The sequence below is a fragment of the Pogoniulus pusillus genome, chromosome 4 (genome assembly GCF_015220805.1).
Source record: "Pogoniulus pusillus isolate bPogPus1 chromosome 4, bPogPus1.pri, whole genome shotgun sequence".
Classification (NCBI taxonomy): domain Eukaryota; kingdom Metazoa; phylum Chordata; class Aves; order Piciformes; family Lybiidae; genus Pogoniulus; species Pogoniulus pusillus.
This window is the reverse complement of record NC_087267.1, coordinates 42,049,896-42,067,255: the sequence shown is the minus strand read 5'-3', so window position 1 is coordinate 42,067,255 and position 17,360 is coordinate 42,049,896.

Genomic DNA, 17,360 nt, shown 5'->3' with positions numbered 1-17,360 from the left:
GCTTGATTCCATGATTCTATTGCAGCTATCTCACATAAGTTCATTGTGAATAATAGTACATTATTTTCAGGTACAAATACTTGCACTTTTACACAGAGGTGAAGAAACATTTGCTCATCACAATACAGAGGATGCTTCCACTTCCTATTTCACAGCCTAAGAAACTAACTGTGTTTTTTTTTTTGCTTATGTGTTTCTGTGCTGTTTAGCACATCAACCAAAACTGTTATCCATTATAATTAGAGGGAGGCCACAAACATACATTTTGAGTCATAACTCAATGCTTTCCACCTTCAAAGCAGCTTGTGAACAATCTGAGCAACATTTGTGTGAAGCAGAGCAGCATAATAATTCCAGAGTTAAAATGGCTTCATTGAGGAAAAGAGATTTGAGCATTGTCATGCAAGCACAGGCATTTCCAAAGACTTGTCAACCTATCAATGTTGGACATTTTTTCTTGGTCTGAGTGGAATCATACTCTAGAGGTGTCTGTCAAGATCACAGATGGGTATCTTAGGCTTCTTTCAGGCAGCTAGATCTCAGAGAATGAACTTAGTCTTTCTGATGTTTTAGTCTCAGGGGGAGCAGAGAGAAGAAAGCTTTATCCTTTCTTTGGAAAAAATAATCAATGTCACAAAACTTTCCCTTTCATAGGTGTTCTTGAAATGCTGAACTTTCCTTCACTGCTCAGGCTTTGAAGGTTTGGGATTCTGAATGATTTTGAAACCATCTGGGACAGGTTCAGCAGTGCTGATTTGAAACAAGAAATACGTGCAACATGGTGGCTTGTGAGCCACCCCCAGACATTACACAGCATGGAAGTGACTCAAACCTTCACAAATGTCTTCATTCATGAAAGCAGTGGGTATGTAAAGCTCTGTTTGCTATGTAGCTTAGGTCAGGGTAGAAAGCAAAAAATTCTAGTGCATCTGGTTTTCACTGAACCACCTGTTTACTTATGTTACTCCAGAATCTCTACCTTATTCCCTAGGAGTTCTGAGAGTCTAAAACAAATTGAGATGCATCCTATGAAAGAATGAACGCTTTATCATGCCTCAGTTCATAGAATCATAGAATCAACCAGGTTAGAAGAGACCTCCAAGATAATCCAGCCCAACCTAGCACCCAGCCCTGTCCAATCAACTAGACCATGGCACTGAGTGCCTCAGCCAGGCTTTTCTTGAACACCTCCAGGGATGGCGACTCCACCACTTCCCTGGGCAGCCCATTCCAGTGGCAAATCACTCTCTCATTAAATCATGCTTAAAGATTATTAGTCTTCTAAACATGCAAACTGACAATGGTGAAGACTTCCTTCCTTGTGACGTGCTGATATAAGTGTTTGTCACAGGCCATCATCGAGGTGGTTTACTAAAGGTCAAACATGTGCAATACAATTACAATCTAAAAAAAAATAAAACCAACCAAAAAAACCCAAAACAAACAAAAAACAAACCCTTGACCAGCCAAGCAAAAAAACCCTGAAAGTTCATCCATGTATTTAACATCAAAAATTAAGAGAAAGCTGCCTTGGAAAATGGCATCTTTGTCAAATATATACATAAAAGTACAGGACACAAGGACAAAATATTTATAACTTTGCCTTGAAATTTCAAGTGTCTTTCAAGACTCCTTTGCTGTGGAACATTCAGTGAAACTGAGTTGAAGGGAATGAACTTCTCAAAGATGCATTGATTCATTTTGCGTTTCTCTCACTGTTACCACTGCACCCAGCAAAACCAGTTGCTTACACTATGATGGTTTTGGCTTCTGCGTCTGTAAAGATACTTGTTGCCTGAGAAGGGAAAGCTTAGGAAGCCTGAAACCTCTGTTTGTTTTTTGTCATGCCAATGAATTCAATTCACAGGAGGAAAGAGGGGGAAATCGAGCTGGTAAGTAACGCCCTGCATGTTAACAGTCAGGCTTAGAACCTGAGACATGCAAGAGCAAAGGGGAAAGTTTTTACCTCTCCTTCACATAAGATAAGATTTTAAGGCTTGGTCCTGCAAGGTGCTGTCTAATCTAGCAATGACCTAGCAAAGCACTTACACATGCCTTTGAATTCAATAGAGGATCAGAATTAGACTGCTCAGCATCTTCCTGGATAAAATCTGAAGTCTTTGGATTAGAGGCCATAAAACACTTTGGTTGCTCATTGTTAGAAGAAACCAAACCACACACTCTCCAAGGAATTATTTTGCTGCCTAGTTAACATGAATGACTGACAGCTGGGTTTAAGCAGAATTATTCCCACAGTGAAATGTGTAGTTTTATGGTTTCTGCACTCATGTCCACATCTTAGCAGTCCGTGGTCTAAAGTGTTTTCATATTGTGGATGCTAAAAGAGTTGATTTGTCCTTTGCAGGGAGCTGTGTAAGCAGTGTTCGAGTTAGCGTGACTCATGTGACATCATAGAATCATAGAATCATAGAATCAACCAGGTTGGAAGACACCTCCAAGATCATCCAGTCCCACCTAGCACCCAGCCCTAACCAATCAACTAGACCATGGCACCAAGTGCCCCATCCAGTCCTTTCTTGATGACCCCCAGGGACGGTGCCTCCACCACCTCCCTGGGCAGCCCATTCCATTGGGAAATCACTCTCTCTGTGAAGAACTACACAGAAACCATGTTCATTTTATCAACATTAAACTAGCAAGTCCAAACATACATTAGCTTTGGTTGGGGGTTTTGTTTCTTCTATTCTTTGTCTCTCTGGAGAATTTCCTAGATAACAGGCCAAGCTAACTACTGTGAAAGAGATGGACGTGACCATAGAATCATAGAATCATAGAATCAACCAGGTTGGAAGAGACCTCCAAGATCATCCAGTCCAACCTATCACCCAGCCCTAACCAGTAACTAGACCATGGCACTAAGTGTCTCATCCAGTCTTTTCTTGAAGGCCCCCAGTGACGGTGCCTCCACCACCTCCCTGGGCAGCCCATTCCAATGGCAAATTTATCTGAGGCTGCCTATGTCTCAAGTCAAAACTCTGCTGGCATCTGTACCAAAAGAAATGATTAGGCTCAGGTGTGTTCCCTGTAGTTCACAGGATGTTAGGGGTTGGAAGGAACCCATGGAGATTGAGTCTAACCCCCTTGCCAGAGAAGGACCACACAAAGTAGCACAGATTGCAAAGGAACGTGTCCAGACAGGCCTTGAAAGTCTCCATAGAAGGAGACTCCACAACCTCCCTGGGAAGCCTGTGCCAGTGCTCTGGGACCCTTATTGAAAAGTTACTGAGAAGTTCAGAGGTCTTTGCATGGCATCTAAATAAATTGCATATATGGTTGTATCAACGTTTTATACTATTGTGAGTCAAAACACTTTAATGCAAGATTAGCTCCTGATTCTTAGTATACTAAACCTTTAATAGACTTACAATGTTGAAATTGAAAAGATCAAAGCAATCATAAGCAATGTGTGTAATGCATAGTTTGGAAAGGCTGGAATGTTTCTAGTATATATATTTCTTTGTTAATCTGCAGGGAAGGAGCAACACTCTTTAATAAGAGAGGGAAACAAGATTTAGCTACACAATATGGCATTCCTAAGTCATTTCCAGCCTATTCCCTCCCCTTTCTTTTCAGACACTAGTATCTCTCTCAAAATAAATGTGAGGGGCTGAGACTATCCATGCTTGGATTCAACTGAAAGGTAAATGCTTGGAGTTTCATTTTTCCTTTTATTTATTTTTTTAAAGTTGATTGAGTGTGAATTATTCAAGGGTGAATCTAACACCTTTTTCTTCTTGTATGTTTCAATTAAAAATGTAATTAGGATAAGTAAATTATTGACAATCAAATCTGGAAACACCAACCTGTGAACATGTCTAGATGCATTGTATTATTGAGCAGTTCTGCTTCTTTTGAGGCTTCAAGTGGATGCAGTTGTATGCAGAAAGGAATACGAAAAGCATCAATATTGTCCCCATGCATTTTATATTAAAATGAGTATTTCTATTTCCTAAATGCTAAACTCAGTTCAATCTGTATCTTCACATATTTAGGCAGCTGGAAGACTGAAGCTACTAAATTTTTTTTTCTCCTCAAAACTCAATGAGATCTACAAAAGACATCAAATTTGAAGGAAACCAGATAACAGAATAAGAGGACACAGTCTCAAGTTGTGCCATGGGAGTATAGGCTGGATATTAGGAGGAAGTTCTACACAGAGGGAGTGATTGACATTGGAATGGGCTGCCCAGGGAGGTGGTGGAGTTGCTGTCCCTGGAAGTGTTCAGGAGAAGACTGGATGAGGAACTTAGTGCCATGATCTGGTTGATTGGCTGGGTCTGGATGATAGGTTGGATTGGATTGGATGATCTTGGAGGTCTCTTCCAACCTGGTTGATTCTATGATTCTAAGGTTTGCGGTGGAAAACCTTAATATCTTTTCATGTCACCTGGACACCTCATGTTTGGAAGTGTTTTAAGAACTGGTTGGATGAAGTTTTGAGAGACCTGGTCTAGTATGAGTTGTCCTTCCCTATGGCCCCATGATTCTAACTAGGTCTAAAGGCATACGTACCTGAACACAGCATTTGCATCCAGTTTAGGAGAAACTTAACAGCTGCATCCTAAATATTTCAATAGATCCCATAGTAAATTCTGATAATTCATCCTGAAATCCTAGAATTTTGTAACTTCTCAGTGCTTGATATTTTAAATTGTTTTGTTTGGTTGCTTTTTGTTGTTCATTTGGGGTTTTTGTTTGGTTTTGTTTTCTCAGGATAGATACAGAATTGCAAATAAGCTTCTTTATGTCCCATAAATCATGACAAAGCCACTGCCTTGTGTGATTTTGTGCAAAACCAGAAAGAGAGGAATGTGTCTACTTTGCACTGAAGGCAGATATGCTGATCAAAGTTCCCACCATCAGCAATTTTCAGAAGCCATAGGACTGAGAACATCAGTTCATCACAATGCATTTTTTTTTGTGTTTAATACAAAAGAAAATCTTGTGTACCTTAAAGCATGTCAATGCTTGCCATTTACAGAGTCTCACATTTCAGTTGCACATCGCATATTTGAATGCTACAACTGAGGTTTATGTGATCCATCCATTGGTATCAATTTTGACCAGTGAGTTAGCATAATGGAAGGCTCCAAAGTTTTTTGGGTTCTGGGTGGGTTTTTTTCTCTTTTTTTTTTTTTCCTTTTTGTTTGCTTATTTGTTTGTTGTTGTTTTAATTTCATCATATAGCCAAGTGAGGATTCAGACTACAAATTCTGATTACTTTGACACAATGACAAATTCTGCCCTTTTTTTTTTTTTACCTCAGCCATGTCATAGAATCTGTTTTTCATGACTTGTCAAGCCTGATTAATTGGCCTAGTGGTACATGGGGCAGAATCCAGTCATTGTCCTTTACATTTCCCAAATCACTGTGCACACTCCAGTACCCTGGCACTGCCTCCTGGCAGAGCACAGTGTGTTGCTCCTCGACCATGGCTAGTGACTTGTGCTCAGCTCAATTCTGCCACGAACGTTTCTGACCAATATGTAACTCCCCTGTTTTGTTAAGGTCTCTGCAAAATGTTTTCCTGTTAAACATTTTGATGTTGCCTTGTTTGCCTAACAGAGGATGCACCCTGGAAATTAAAAGGCAAGCCAGTAGATTATCAGCATTTAACACAAGGCTACCACATACTGCTGCACTTGCGGTCAACAGTGATGAAGGTGGTGATTTCAACAGAAAAGCCAGTGTTATTGAAATGACATTAACACAGAACTGTGTGCATGACTTCAAAGAACAGACAATTTAGAGAGATGGAAAAGACCTATTTTTATCTATTTTATCTCTTTTCCCATTCCCCTGCCCCCCTGAATGCACTACAGTCATTAGATAGGAAAAATAGAGAATGGCAAACTTGAAAGTACTCTAAATTTCAGTAAATCAAGTAAAGATGCAGTTTAACAAAATCTTCTTTATTTGTTAGCACCTGTACATGCAATGAAGAGAATTGTGGGTTTTTTCCAACCCCACTAGAGTATTTGTGGCTCTTCCTGGCTCTTTAAATCAGTCATTGAAGTTAACAAGTCCAGTAATTGTCAAAAGAATTTACCAGATTTTTCAACTGTTCATCCTAAAAAGCAATAGGAAAAGTCTTTTAGATTCTTTCAAAGTGAAAGAACTTCAGAAATGGGACCTTTTTACACACACTGCTAACCCAGCACAAGTGTGCATCCTAACTGTGCCACGCTCCAGAAAATGTCTCCCTGAAGTAATCATGGTCTGTTATTAATTGTGGATTACGTTCTGCATATGTCAAGGAAAATCAGATATTTGGGACATGGACACATGTGTGTGTGTATGTGTGTGTGTATATATATATATGCCTTCTCAAGAATATTGCTATATTAGCCAGTAGGACAAGGGAGGTTATCCTTCTCCTGCACTGGCCACACCATGGGTACTGTGTCCAGTTCTGGGCTACTCAACTCAAGAGAGATGTTGGGGTACTGGAATGTGTCCACAGAAGGGCAATGAAGCTGGTGAGAGGTCTGCAGCACAGCCCTGTGAGGAGAGGCTGAGGGAGCTGGGGGTGTGCAGCCTGATGATTAGGAGGCTCAGGGCAGAGCTCATTGCTGTCTACAACTACCTGAAGGGAGACTGTAGCTAGGTGGGGGTTGGTCTCTTCTGCCAGGCAACCAGCAAGAAGGGGACACAGTCTCAAGTTGTGCTGGGGGAGGTCTAGGCTGGATGTTAGGAGGAAGTTGTTGCCAGAGAGTGTGATTGGCCTTGGAATGGGCTGCCCAGGGAGGTGGTGGAGTTAACTTCCTTAGAGGTGTTCAAGCAAAGCCTGGATGAGGCACTTAGTACCATAGTCTGGTTGATTGGATAGGGCTGGGTGCTAGGTTGGACTGGATGATGTTGGATGTTTCTTCCAACCTGGTTGACTCTGTGATTTTATTTTCCCCTATTTTCATCTTCACCTAAGAAGTGTCATCAATAGAGTGCTTTCCAGAATTTTGCCTATGTTTGCTTAAAACCAAAAATATCACAAGTTCATATTTTTATATAATTTTTTTCTAAAGTTAACCTCAAAGAGCGTATGGAGTGTTGTAATACTGAGGTGACAAAGGAACATAGATGTCTGGTGATACCTACATCCAGTCTCTTGGTTTTTATGAGCCTCTTGCAGTAATATGGTAGATATTCTAGCTTAGTACTACAAGAGGCAGTACTAAGCAGATATTCAGGACAAATTCTTTTTGCAGGTGGCTGTGGGTTCATTGGAGGGTATGATGAGGATCCTCTAAAATCACCCAATACAGTGTTGCATTTGCTATTTCACCTCAGACTCACACCTTTTCAGACTCCTTTTCACCAAGCCAGGATAAATGTTATTGGCCACTCTTATTAAGCTTCCCAATTTTTCCAGGTGGATTTCATAAAATCAGTCAGGGTTGGGAGGGACCACAGGAATCATCTAGTTCCAACCTCACTGCCATGGGCAGGGACACCCTACCCTAGAGCAGGCTGGCCACAACCTCATCCAGCCTGGCCTTAAACACCTCCAGGGATGGGACCTTAATCACCTCCCTGGGCAACCATTCCATGCTCTACTACTCTCATGTTGAACAAATTCCTCCTTACATCTAGTCTGAATCTCCCCACCTCCACCTTTGCTCCATTCCCCCATGTCTTGTCACACTCTGATAGCCTTAAATGACCCTCCCCAGCTTTTTTGGAGGCCCTTTTCAGATGCTCCAAGACCACAATAAGGTCAACTTGTATTTCATCTATGATTGAGCAACATTGGCACGTTTGACATGTATGAAGAGAAATCTTCAAGTCTAGTGATACCACACCTTCCAACTTGCCTTGAAGTTTTGTCATTGAGGATCCAAACAATCCAGAAATTAATATTCTTAGACTCCATATATGAACAAACCCAATTCTTATTTATGCCAGAGTGTAGCAATTCAGATACATTTTAAAAGTCAGTGTACAGAATAAAGGAAGTAGAAAAAATTGTCTCCAGTATTTCACTCATGATTTGCTGTCTGCTACCACTAAACTCAGAGTTTCAGAGAATCGGCGCTATCCATACAGGTAGTATTTGAAGGTTGTGTTCAGATCTTTGTCCACTTAGATCACTCTTGCAGTGATATTTTCTAGCAAAATCAAAACATTTCACGTTCATCTACTTATTTTTACTGTCTTAGAATTTTCCCATGCTTTGTGTTATATTGAGAGATTGAGAAAACTTGGCATGGAGTACTACAAAAAGAGGTTTGCAGACCATGGCTGCTATTAGTGAGCATGGTCTGGGGTGATGGCTATTTTAAATGTAGCCAAGCAAATGGCATAACCTATAAATCCATCCTATGATCCAAACAAATGAACAGAAAAGTAGACAAGTGGACCTTAGAAGTGAGAGGTGAGTAAACCTACTGCACTGCTGTATGATCTTAAACCCATTTCCTTTTCCTGCCATGAAAGAGCTCTCTGAAGTGCATCTGCTTCATTTCCCCAGTCTTTGCTCACTGCACAACAGCTATTTCTCTGGTTTGCCCTTCAAAAACAAACATTTCCTCATTAAAAAAAAAAAGGGGAGGGAAAAAGAAGGATTTTTTCTAACAAAAAAGTAGTTACCTCCCTGACTTTTGCACAGGAGGGCTGGTTTATAGCAGCATGCCTCTGGGGCATGGGTTCTTCTGCAAGACTGATATCACCACCCCTCACCCTCCTGAGCGTGATTCAGGCTTCTTACTAAGAGTTTATCTTTTGCCATTGGCTACAGGGGGAACCACCAGCAAGCAGAATCGTGATCAAGGTGACTCAATGACTCCTGAAAATCAAGAACAAGCTGAATTGCAGCCTCAGGGTTACTAAGTAGATTATGAAAGTGATGCTGCTTTTTAGAATTCAGCATTGCATTTTCTCACTCCGCTAGGCTGAACCAGCACTGAATGCAATGTTCTCTGGTATCCCAGGACATTACTCACGTGGTTTTAAATTACAATAGATTTAGGCTGAATGTGAGGAGGATGTTCTTTGTCATGAAGGTAGTGGAACACTGGAACAAGTTGCCAAGAGAGGTAGCTGAGATATTCCAGGTCTCTACTGAGCTCTGGGAAACCTGATCAAAAAGAGGATGTCCTTGCCCAGTGCAGGGGGGTTGGACTAAATGGCCTTTCCTTCCAACCCAAACCAGTCTATGATGGGCTGGGTGCTAGGTTGGACTGGATGATGTTGGAGGTCTCTTCCAACCTGGTTGATTCTATGATTCTATGATATGATTTTATGTCCCTAGACATGAAAAGTGAAGAAAGGAAAATAAAAAGGTGAAAAAAAAAAAAAGGAAAATAAGGAAAAGACTTTGAACTGTCCACTTCCCAAATGAAAACCTCAATCCTGTGCTGTGCAGGATCTCTTTTGAAATGCAATTTGCTGAAGGAGATTTTGATAAATGATGATTCTACCATGCAAGGTAATAATAGTCCACATCATTGTTTTTAAATCCTCTGGCAGTGTCCTCACTCTAGTGCTGCAGTAAACAGCATTTCAGGGAAAGGTGCTGTGTCTTGTTTAAAGCAGGAGGGCTTGACAGCTATTTTGAGAATGGATATCCTAGTATGAATTGTATAAGCATGTGCAGAAGCATTTAAAGCTAGCAGGATCTGAGTATAACTTTGCAAAGTTAAATTACTGTAATGTCAGAAGGATAAGAAATGTGTTCGGCGTTAGGAAATGAACAGATATCCTTGTGCCGTATTCAGTCCTTATCATTTAATGGCATAACACAATGCTTTGCTGTTAGACAAGCAATCAAATTCTTTTAATGTAAATGACTTTGTCTTAAATCTATTCCATTCTGATTACTGTGTGACTGAAAAATAAAATAAAAAAAAAACCAACACCACCCACAGTGCAGCATTATTTTCAAATGCTTTTCAGTCTAGTAGGATAGGTATCAGTTGTGGGCATCTTTCATAAGGTGGAGGTTTTAATCTAAGCAAAGGAGATCAACACACAACACAGGAAGGAAAAAGACATTGCAAGAGTCTTTGAGAAAGTTTTAGGCTTCTCTTCTCCTCCCAGTCCTTTTGCTCTTCTGTGATGCTGCAAATGAACTGCTGCTCTTGACTACACTGTTTGGAAATTACAGAGGAATTCTCCACGTTGAAGCAAGAATTAAAGCAGAGCTAAGTAGCAGAGTTGTTTGGGGGATTCCTCTAAAGTTCCCCATAACTCATGCAGGTGCTCCTTGGTTTCATTCTCAGGAAGGTCTCAATCTGCTCTCACCATTCCCAATGAGCTGGCTTCCGATTCCTTCTACTGTCTGCTTTAAGCTTTTGCTCATTTTAGCCGTTCTTCTTTATTTCTATGGTCGAGACTGCTGGGTTAGAGAGCAACAGAAACCATGTGTCCTGAGACTATGTCTGTACCACAGAAGCTGGAGGTTTTGCTTTATTCCACTATTTTTGACAGACAAAAGTATCACTCTGCTACAGTGTTCATAGTAAGAGAAGCTCAAGTCCAGTTTGGTGTGCTAGTGAAGTAAAAAATACCGTGCTGTCATTTATCAGTGCATTCAAGGCCAGATTTCAGTCCCTGGTGTCTCTTGGACACAGTGACTTTTTTTATTGTAGCAATACTGAGAAGGTCTCTAGAAATCAACACGTCAGACTCAAAGAAAAAAACCCCAAAGACTCAGAGAGACTGGAGACTAAACTGACAAGGCAGATAAAAGATGGGAGGGGAAATAGAAACTACCCTGCAGAGTAGGTTCACACAAGATGTAGAAGCAGAATTTAAATCTCTCAGCTGCCATCATGTTAATGTAACACTCCCCAGCTGCAAGATGAGGCCTCCACAGCTAAATCAAGACTGGAACAGAAAGCACAAAATATTAATTGTGTTGTGTATTGCTTCCATTATCAGACTGACCATGGCAGGCAAGTCTGTATTGTTGATCTTGATTCTGCTGCTCTGCTTGACCATGGTCAGATCAAAGCTTAGGATAGGTTTTCTTGTTAGCTCTGTATGAGCATCCACACTCCCCAAACCCAGAAGCCATAACAAGTCACTCAGACAAATCCCAAGACCCCATGAGGCATCAGTTTTGCTAATAAAATATCATCTTCAGCTTTCTATACAAGAGACTGTTAAAGATAAGGTGTTTCAGTGGAAAGCTTTCATGACAATCCCCAAAGGAGACTAACTGAATGGATGCATTTTCTTTAAAATGGAAATGTCTCCAAATGTCAGTGATTGTTTGCTTGACTTTCTATTTCCAAATCACAATTTTACAGTTTCATATCCTTTGAAGGTCCATTTCCCCTCCCCTCTTTGGTGCTGAAGTGAGAAACGTTTTGACAGACTGTTAGTTTTCTAAGAACAAGTACCCTTCCTGGGTTTTTGATTTGTTTTGCTTTGTTTCAAGTTGGGTTATCAAATGATTCATAACTATACTAACTCCTACAGACAGCATCTCTAAAAATGATTTAAGCAAAATGTATTGCATTTTTGTACCTTTTTTTCCATTGTTCTTAAGAACTGCATTTGTTCTCATTAAGTCTTAACAAAGATCAGATTGAGCTGGAACTTGGGTAAGAGAGGTGATAAGTTTGCAGATAATAATGCATCTCATCAGTCATGAATTGCACAAATTAATCTTCAGATAGGGGCATGTCATACAAGAATTTACATGCTAGCTCTTTAATTGTCAGAAGCTAGTTTCTATTAGGCAGATGGACTGTGAATGAGTAACAGCATTTCCCATTAGTGGAGGGAAAGAGAAAAATTAAGGTAAGTTCAAAAATATTAAGAAAATGCTTTAATAATATTGTTTAACTTAGCTTGTAATGAGGAGAAAGAGCAAGACCTTAAGCAAATTAAGATTGTCTGCTTTGTTTAATACATTCTTTCTCACTGTGCTAAGAACAAAAGATGTGTGTGGAAAAAGATAGTGAATAAAAGAAGTATTATGCAGGGGGGAAAAAAGCATGCAGAAAAGGAAAGATCTGTTTAAAGAAAGACTTTGAACGGAGTGAAAAGGAATTCTGTGAAAAATAAGTGCAGATTATACATGTATTTGATTTTAAAATGAAATTTGAATATTTCACTTTTTCCTACCAATGTCAGTGAAAAGTGGGGGTTTTCCTTCCTGTAATAAAGTGGAGGAGAAGGGCCTTGGCACTCTGAGTGGTTTAGATTTGCATAGGGAAAGAACGTGGTTGTCAGATGCAAGCCACAAACCCGTCACTGGGTTTTTGCTGTACTTAGATATTTTAGCATTTGAGAGCACAAACTAATCACTGTATGGGCTCAGGAAAAGTCTATGTCCACAGCCTGTCATGCCCTGGAACGATGCAGTCCTACCTTTATGGCATACGGCCCCTTTGGAGCTTCGCTGAAAAGGGAAGCGTCCACGGCTCAGCCGGTCAATGCCGAGCCTCACGCTCTGTTGTATGCTGCTGTTAAACAAATAGGAGAGCCTCTCGGGCTGTTAAAGATCCAGCACAGGTCCCAATTTCTAAGAATAAAGCATTCAGGCCACATATAAGGATGGGGACATGCTGGAACGTGTCCAGAGAAGGGCCACAGGGATGACCAGAGGGCTGGAGAACCTCTCAGATGAGACAGACTGAAAGAGTTGGGGCTGTTGAGGCTGGAGAAGAGGAGGCTGTGAAGTGGCCTTCTTGTGGCCTTCCAGTATCTGAAGGGGGCCTACAAAAAAGCTGGAAAGGGACTTTTTGGGCTCTCAGGGAGTGACAGGCCTAGTGGGAATGGAGCAAAAGTGGAAGTGGGTAAGTTCAGAGTGGATGTGAAGAGGAAGCTGTTGAGCATGACAGTGGTGAGAGGCTGGAAAGGGTTGCTCAGGGAGGTGGTTGAGGCATCATCTCTGGAAGTGTTTAGGTCAGGCTGGATGAGGCTGTGGCCAGCCTGCTCTAGAGTAGGGTGTCCCTGTCCATAGCAGGGGTGTTGGAATTAGGTGGTCCTTGTGGTCCCTTCCAACCTTGATTGATTCTATGATTCTATGTTCACCTCCAAGAGTGAATGTTGGTGATCAGCACCAGTTTGCGCCAAGTCAGAGACTATATTACACATATGAGTTTTCTTTGTCATTAAGGGCTTGTTCAGCTGCTAGACATTGGCATTGTGCAATTGACATTGGCTAGACATTGGCATCTGGTCTTTACGGTAATAGTACTTTTTACTATCATGCTTCTCAGTTATCATCTGAAAGCATTTTTAAGGTATTTATTGAAAGTAAAAAAAAAAAATCACATAAACCAAATTAAAGCAGCAACCTGGAGGCAGCTCAGAATTACTACAACCTATTGTTTTGCAGGCAAGTAAAGGAAAATAATACATTTTGCCTAAGGTTGCTATGGATCAGAAGAAAAAATGAGGATTAAAATCAAGGTGATATGACTACTAATCTTTGGCTTAAATAACTAAACTGCAGCAGGTCCCACCTGTGCTCAGGGTGCTTGGCTGTCATTTAGACGAGTAATTGAATAAAAGCTAAAGCAAAGAATCAATCCTCAGTCTTGTTATATTCAGGAGGATTTCTTATCGTGGATCTAAATGTGACATAAAGCCCTAATGAATCTTGTCAGCATTAGGATATCTTCTAGATGCTGTTTCCTGACCAGGATTGAAAACTCTGGCCTTGATCTAAGCACAGAGGAAGTACATAAACATATGAATCTTGTTATTTAGAGAAGTGACAGCTTTTTTATACACAGTTACTGTTGTATATGTGTGTGTCTATGTGTGTGTGTGTGTTTGAAGCAACAGAGCTTAAGGACTTCAGAAATAATGTGACCCTTTCTTGCAATAGTTTCCAGACAGGGGTAGTTCTGATGCCATGCTTTGTTTAAAAGTCTTTTATATCCTAACACGGAGTATTGCAGCATTTTATCTTAGCACATGAAAGAACTGCCTTCTGGAATGCTCTCTCATGATTTTGTCTTTGATTTCTCTGATCAGCCTGTCTTTCCTTACTATCTGTGTAAATACATCCATTTTAATTTCCTCTGAAAAAAACTAAACATGGTTAATCTATAAATTCTTTGCTTGTTTTTAATGTATTTTCTATGTCTTCTTTTCCTGTATTTGTCTGGTTTCATTTTGTTTTCTTCTGTTTTTTTTTTTCTTTTTGACTTTTTTTGTTTGACTTTTTTTTTTTTTTTTGGGGTGCATTTTAATTTTTGATGTCTTAGCACAGGTGGCTTTTTTTGTGCTAATACCAACTCCATTCCCATTCCTAGGGCCTAATAACATTCAGTGTCTGCATTTCAAACAGTCCTATATGCCTTGGAGGTCTCTTTCAACCTGTTTGATTCTATGATTCTCTGATGCTTCATCTTAGAAATATTTTCAGATTACCCCACAGAAAAATATTTGCAAGCAAAATATATTGAATAATAACTAATTTCTTCAAGTTCTTATAACTGATATATCACAAAGAATAACCAAGTTTGGTTTATTTTCTTCTTAAATTCTATAAAGTTGAAGCTTTTTGGGCTTCCCATTGGAATGATAAGTTTGAACAATTTCTTGAACAATATTTGGTCTGGTTTCTAGAGAAAAGAAAGAGCAAAATTGCATAATCTTTATATGTAAGAATTGGTTTATATTTTCCTTTGCTATTTAAAACTAATTGTAATAGAGGCTTTAAAGAGAAGTATATGTATGAAACATTACTTTCTCTTTCAGTTCCTCTGCTTATTATCTCATAAAATTCTCAGCCTTTAAGGGCTGTCTCTATGAAGAAATGAAGAGAAAATAAAAGTTCAGATCTTCCTGATTTATCACTAGTTCTAAAAATATCAACTCTCACAAAAAAGAAACAGGATGTTCTCAGCCAGCTGGAGAGCTAGCATAAGCTCTCTAGCCAAAGAGCTGAAGGAGTGAGGACAAAAAAGGAATCATTCTGCTTGAGGAGTTCCCTTTTTGCCAGACCTACAGAGGCATTTCTCTACTGTTCCTGCCCTCAATCAAGAGGGCAACATTGCTATGACACTGTATGTTGATGAGTTCTCCTACAGTTTTAAATGGAACCCTACGGGGAACAGTGTAGTGGAATCACAAACCACAGATGATCCTTGCAATATAAAACCAGTATTTAGATAAGTACTGCAGGGTTAATTGTGAGAAAGTGAAAACATTCTTCTGAGGTCTTGCCATGAGATAGCTGTCTGAGGATTTAGAAGGTTAACATGCTGTCAACAACTACCTGAAGGGAGGCTACGGCGAGGTGAGGATCAGCCTCTTCTCCCAGGCAACCAGCAACAGAACAAGGGGACACAGTCTCAAGTTGTGCTGGGGGAGTTCTAGGCTGGATGTTAGGAGGAAGTTCTTGACAGAGAGAGTGATTGGCATTGGAATGGGCTGCCCAGGGAGGTGGTGGAGTCACTGTCCCTGGAGGTGTTCAACTAAAGCCTGGATGAGGCACTTGGTGCCATGGTCTAGTTGACTGACTAGGGCTGGGTTCTAGGTTGGACTGCATGATGTTGGAGGTCACATCCAACCTGGTTGATTCTATACTTCATAGGATCATTTTGGTTGGAAAATGCTGTTGAGATCCCCAGTAGAAGAGAGACGAGGATCTGCTGGAGTCAGTCCAGAGGAGGGTCACAAAGATGAAAGTGCTGGTGCTCCACTCTTGTGAGGACAGGCTGGGAGAGTTGAGGCCGTTCAGCCTGGAGAAGAGGATGCTCCGTGGAGACCTTAGAGCTGCATTTCAGTGTCTGAAAGGAACCCACAGGAAGGCTGTGAAGAGACCATTTAGAAGGGTTTGTAGTGTTAGGATGAGGGACCAGAGCTTGAAATTGGAGTAGGGGATATTTAGGTCAGACATCAGGAGGAAGTTCTGCAAAATGCAAATAGTGACACAGTGAAACAGACAGCCCAGGAGTGTGGTTGAAGCTCCTTCCCTGAAAGCATTAAAGATCAGATTTCATGTTCCCAAAGCAGCCTCTGCTCCCCTAACCTCCCCTTTATCTTCCCAAAGCAGCCCCTGCTCCACCACCACCCCCTTCACTCTGCCTAATCAGCTCCTTCTCTACCACCACCATTTTTGCACCCATCCCAGAACTTGGGTCAAAACCCTCACCTAGACAAGAAGCCACATAAAGGAGCTCAGCCTCAGCAAGGAGGTCCAACCAGCACCCATTAGGTGATGTTAGATCAAGTATTGAGTCTCTAGCCTGTATAACCGGGGGGCCACCAGGCCCCCCGGCCTTTAGATCCCACTCCCATTCACCCAGTGTGACCACCACAGGGACTCACCAGTGATGATGATGAGAGGAGGATCCCTCTGCCCAAATGGGCAAACTTGGGGCTTCCGTCTTCTGGAGCCACTTAAAAAGGGCAGTGAGCAGGGAGGGCAAAGTGATCACACCTGGGGTGGGAGGAGTCTCCAACAGCACCCAGGTGCTCTGGGTTTGGGAGAAAATGGGCAAACGTGGGGTGGGGTGGGAAAAGAGCAGACAGGGTGGAAAAGGGGAGGTGGTGCTGAAAGGGGGGAGATGGAGAGGAAAAGGACAGACATGAAAAGAAGATGGGGAAAAGGAAGGAGGTAGAGTGAAAAGGAGGAAGATGAGGGGGAAAGAGGAAGATGAAGGAAAGAAAGGGGATTGAAAGAAAAGGAGAAAGTTGGGGGAAAGTGGGAAATGAAGAGGAAAGGAGGGAGATGGAGGAGAAGTGAGATAGAACAAAATAATAACAATGAAAACTGGACTGTAGTGGTTGTACTGAAACCACTCTTTTCATGACCAACCCACGTCACTTCTGCTTGGAGTGGTAACCAGACATGTTCATAAGCTCACTGCTATGGCTGGAGAAAAGCAAGTCACACCTGCCTAAGAGGAAAAAAAGTGAGGGAATAAAGAGGAAAACTAAGAAATAAAAATGAAAAAAATATATAAATATGTATATACAAAGCCTGAGGTCCTTCCACAAGTTCTAAGTAATAAATGATAGAACAAGAGGAATTAGCCTTAAGCTGCACCAAAGAAGGTTTAGGGGGTACATTAGGAAAAATTTCTTCCCCCAAAGGGAAAGTGGTTATGAGGTGTTTTAAAGAAGTGTAGATTGTGACATATAGTTAAGTGATGGACTTGGCAGTGCTGGATTTAGTTGAATTTAATGATCTTAAGAGCCTTTTCCAAGAGAAATAATTCTATGATTCTAGCTTCTGACTATCTCCTCTCTGGAGATGATCAGAAACTAGAATCCTAACTTCCAAGAACCTACTTCCACGTTCTTCTTCCAGTATAGACCATGAAGATAAATGAGCTCTTCTACAGCTCAATCAAAGTTGTTTTTCAGAAGTGAAAACTTATAAGTGAAGTCAGATGATCCAAGTCCTTGAAGCACTCATTTATCT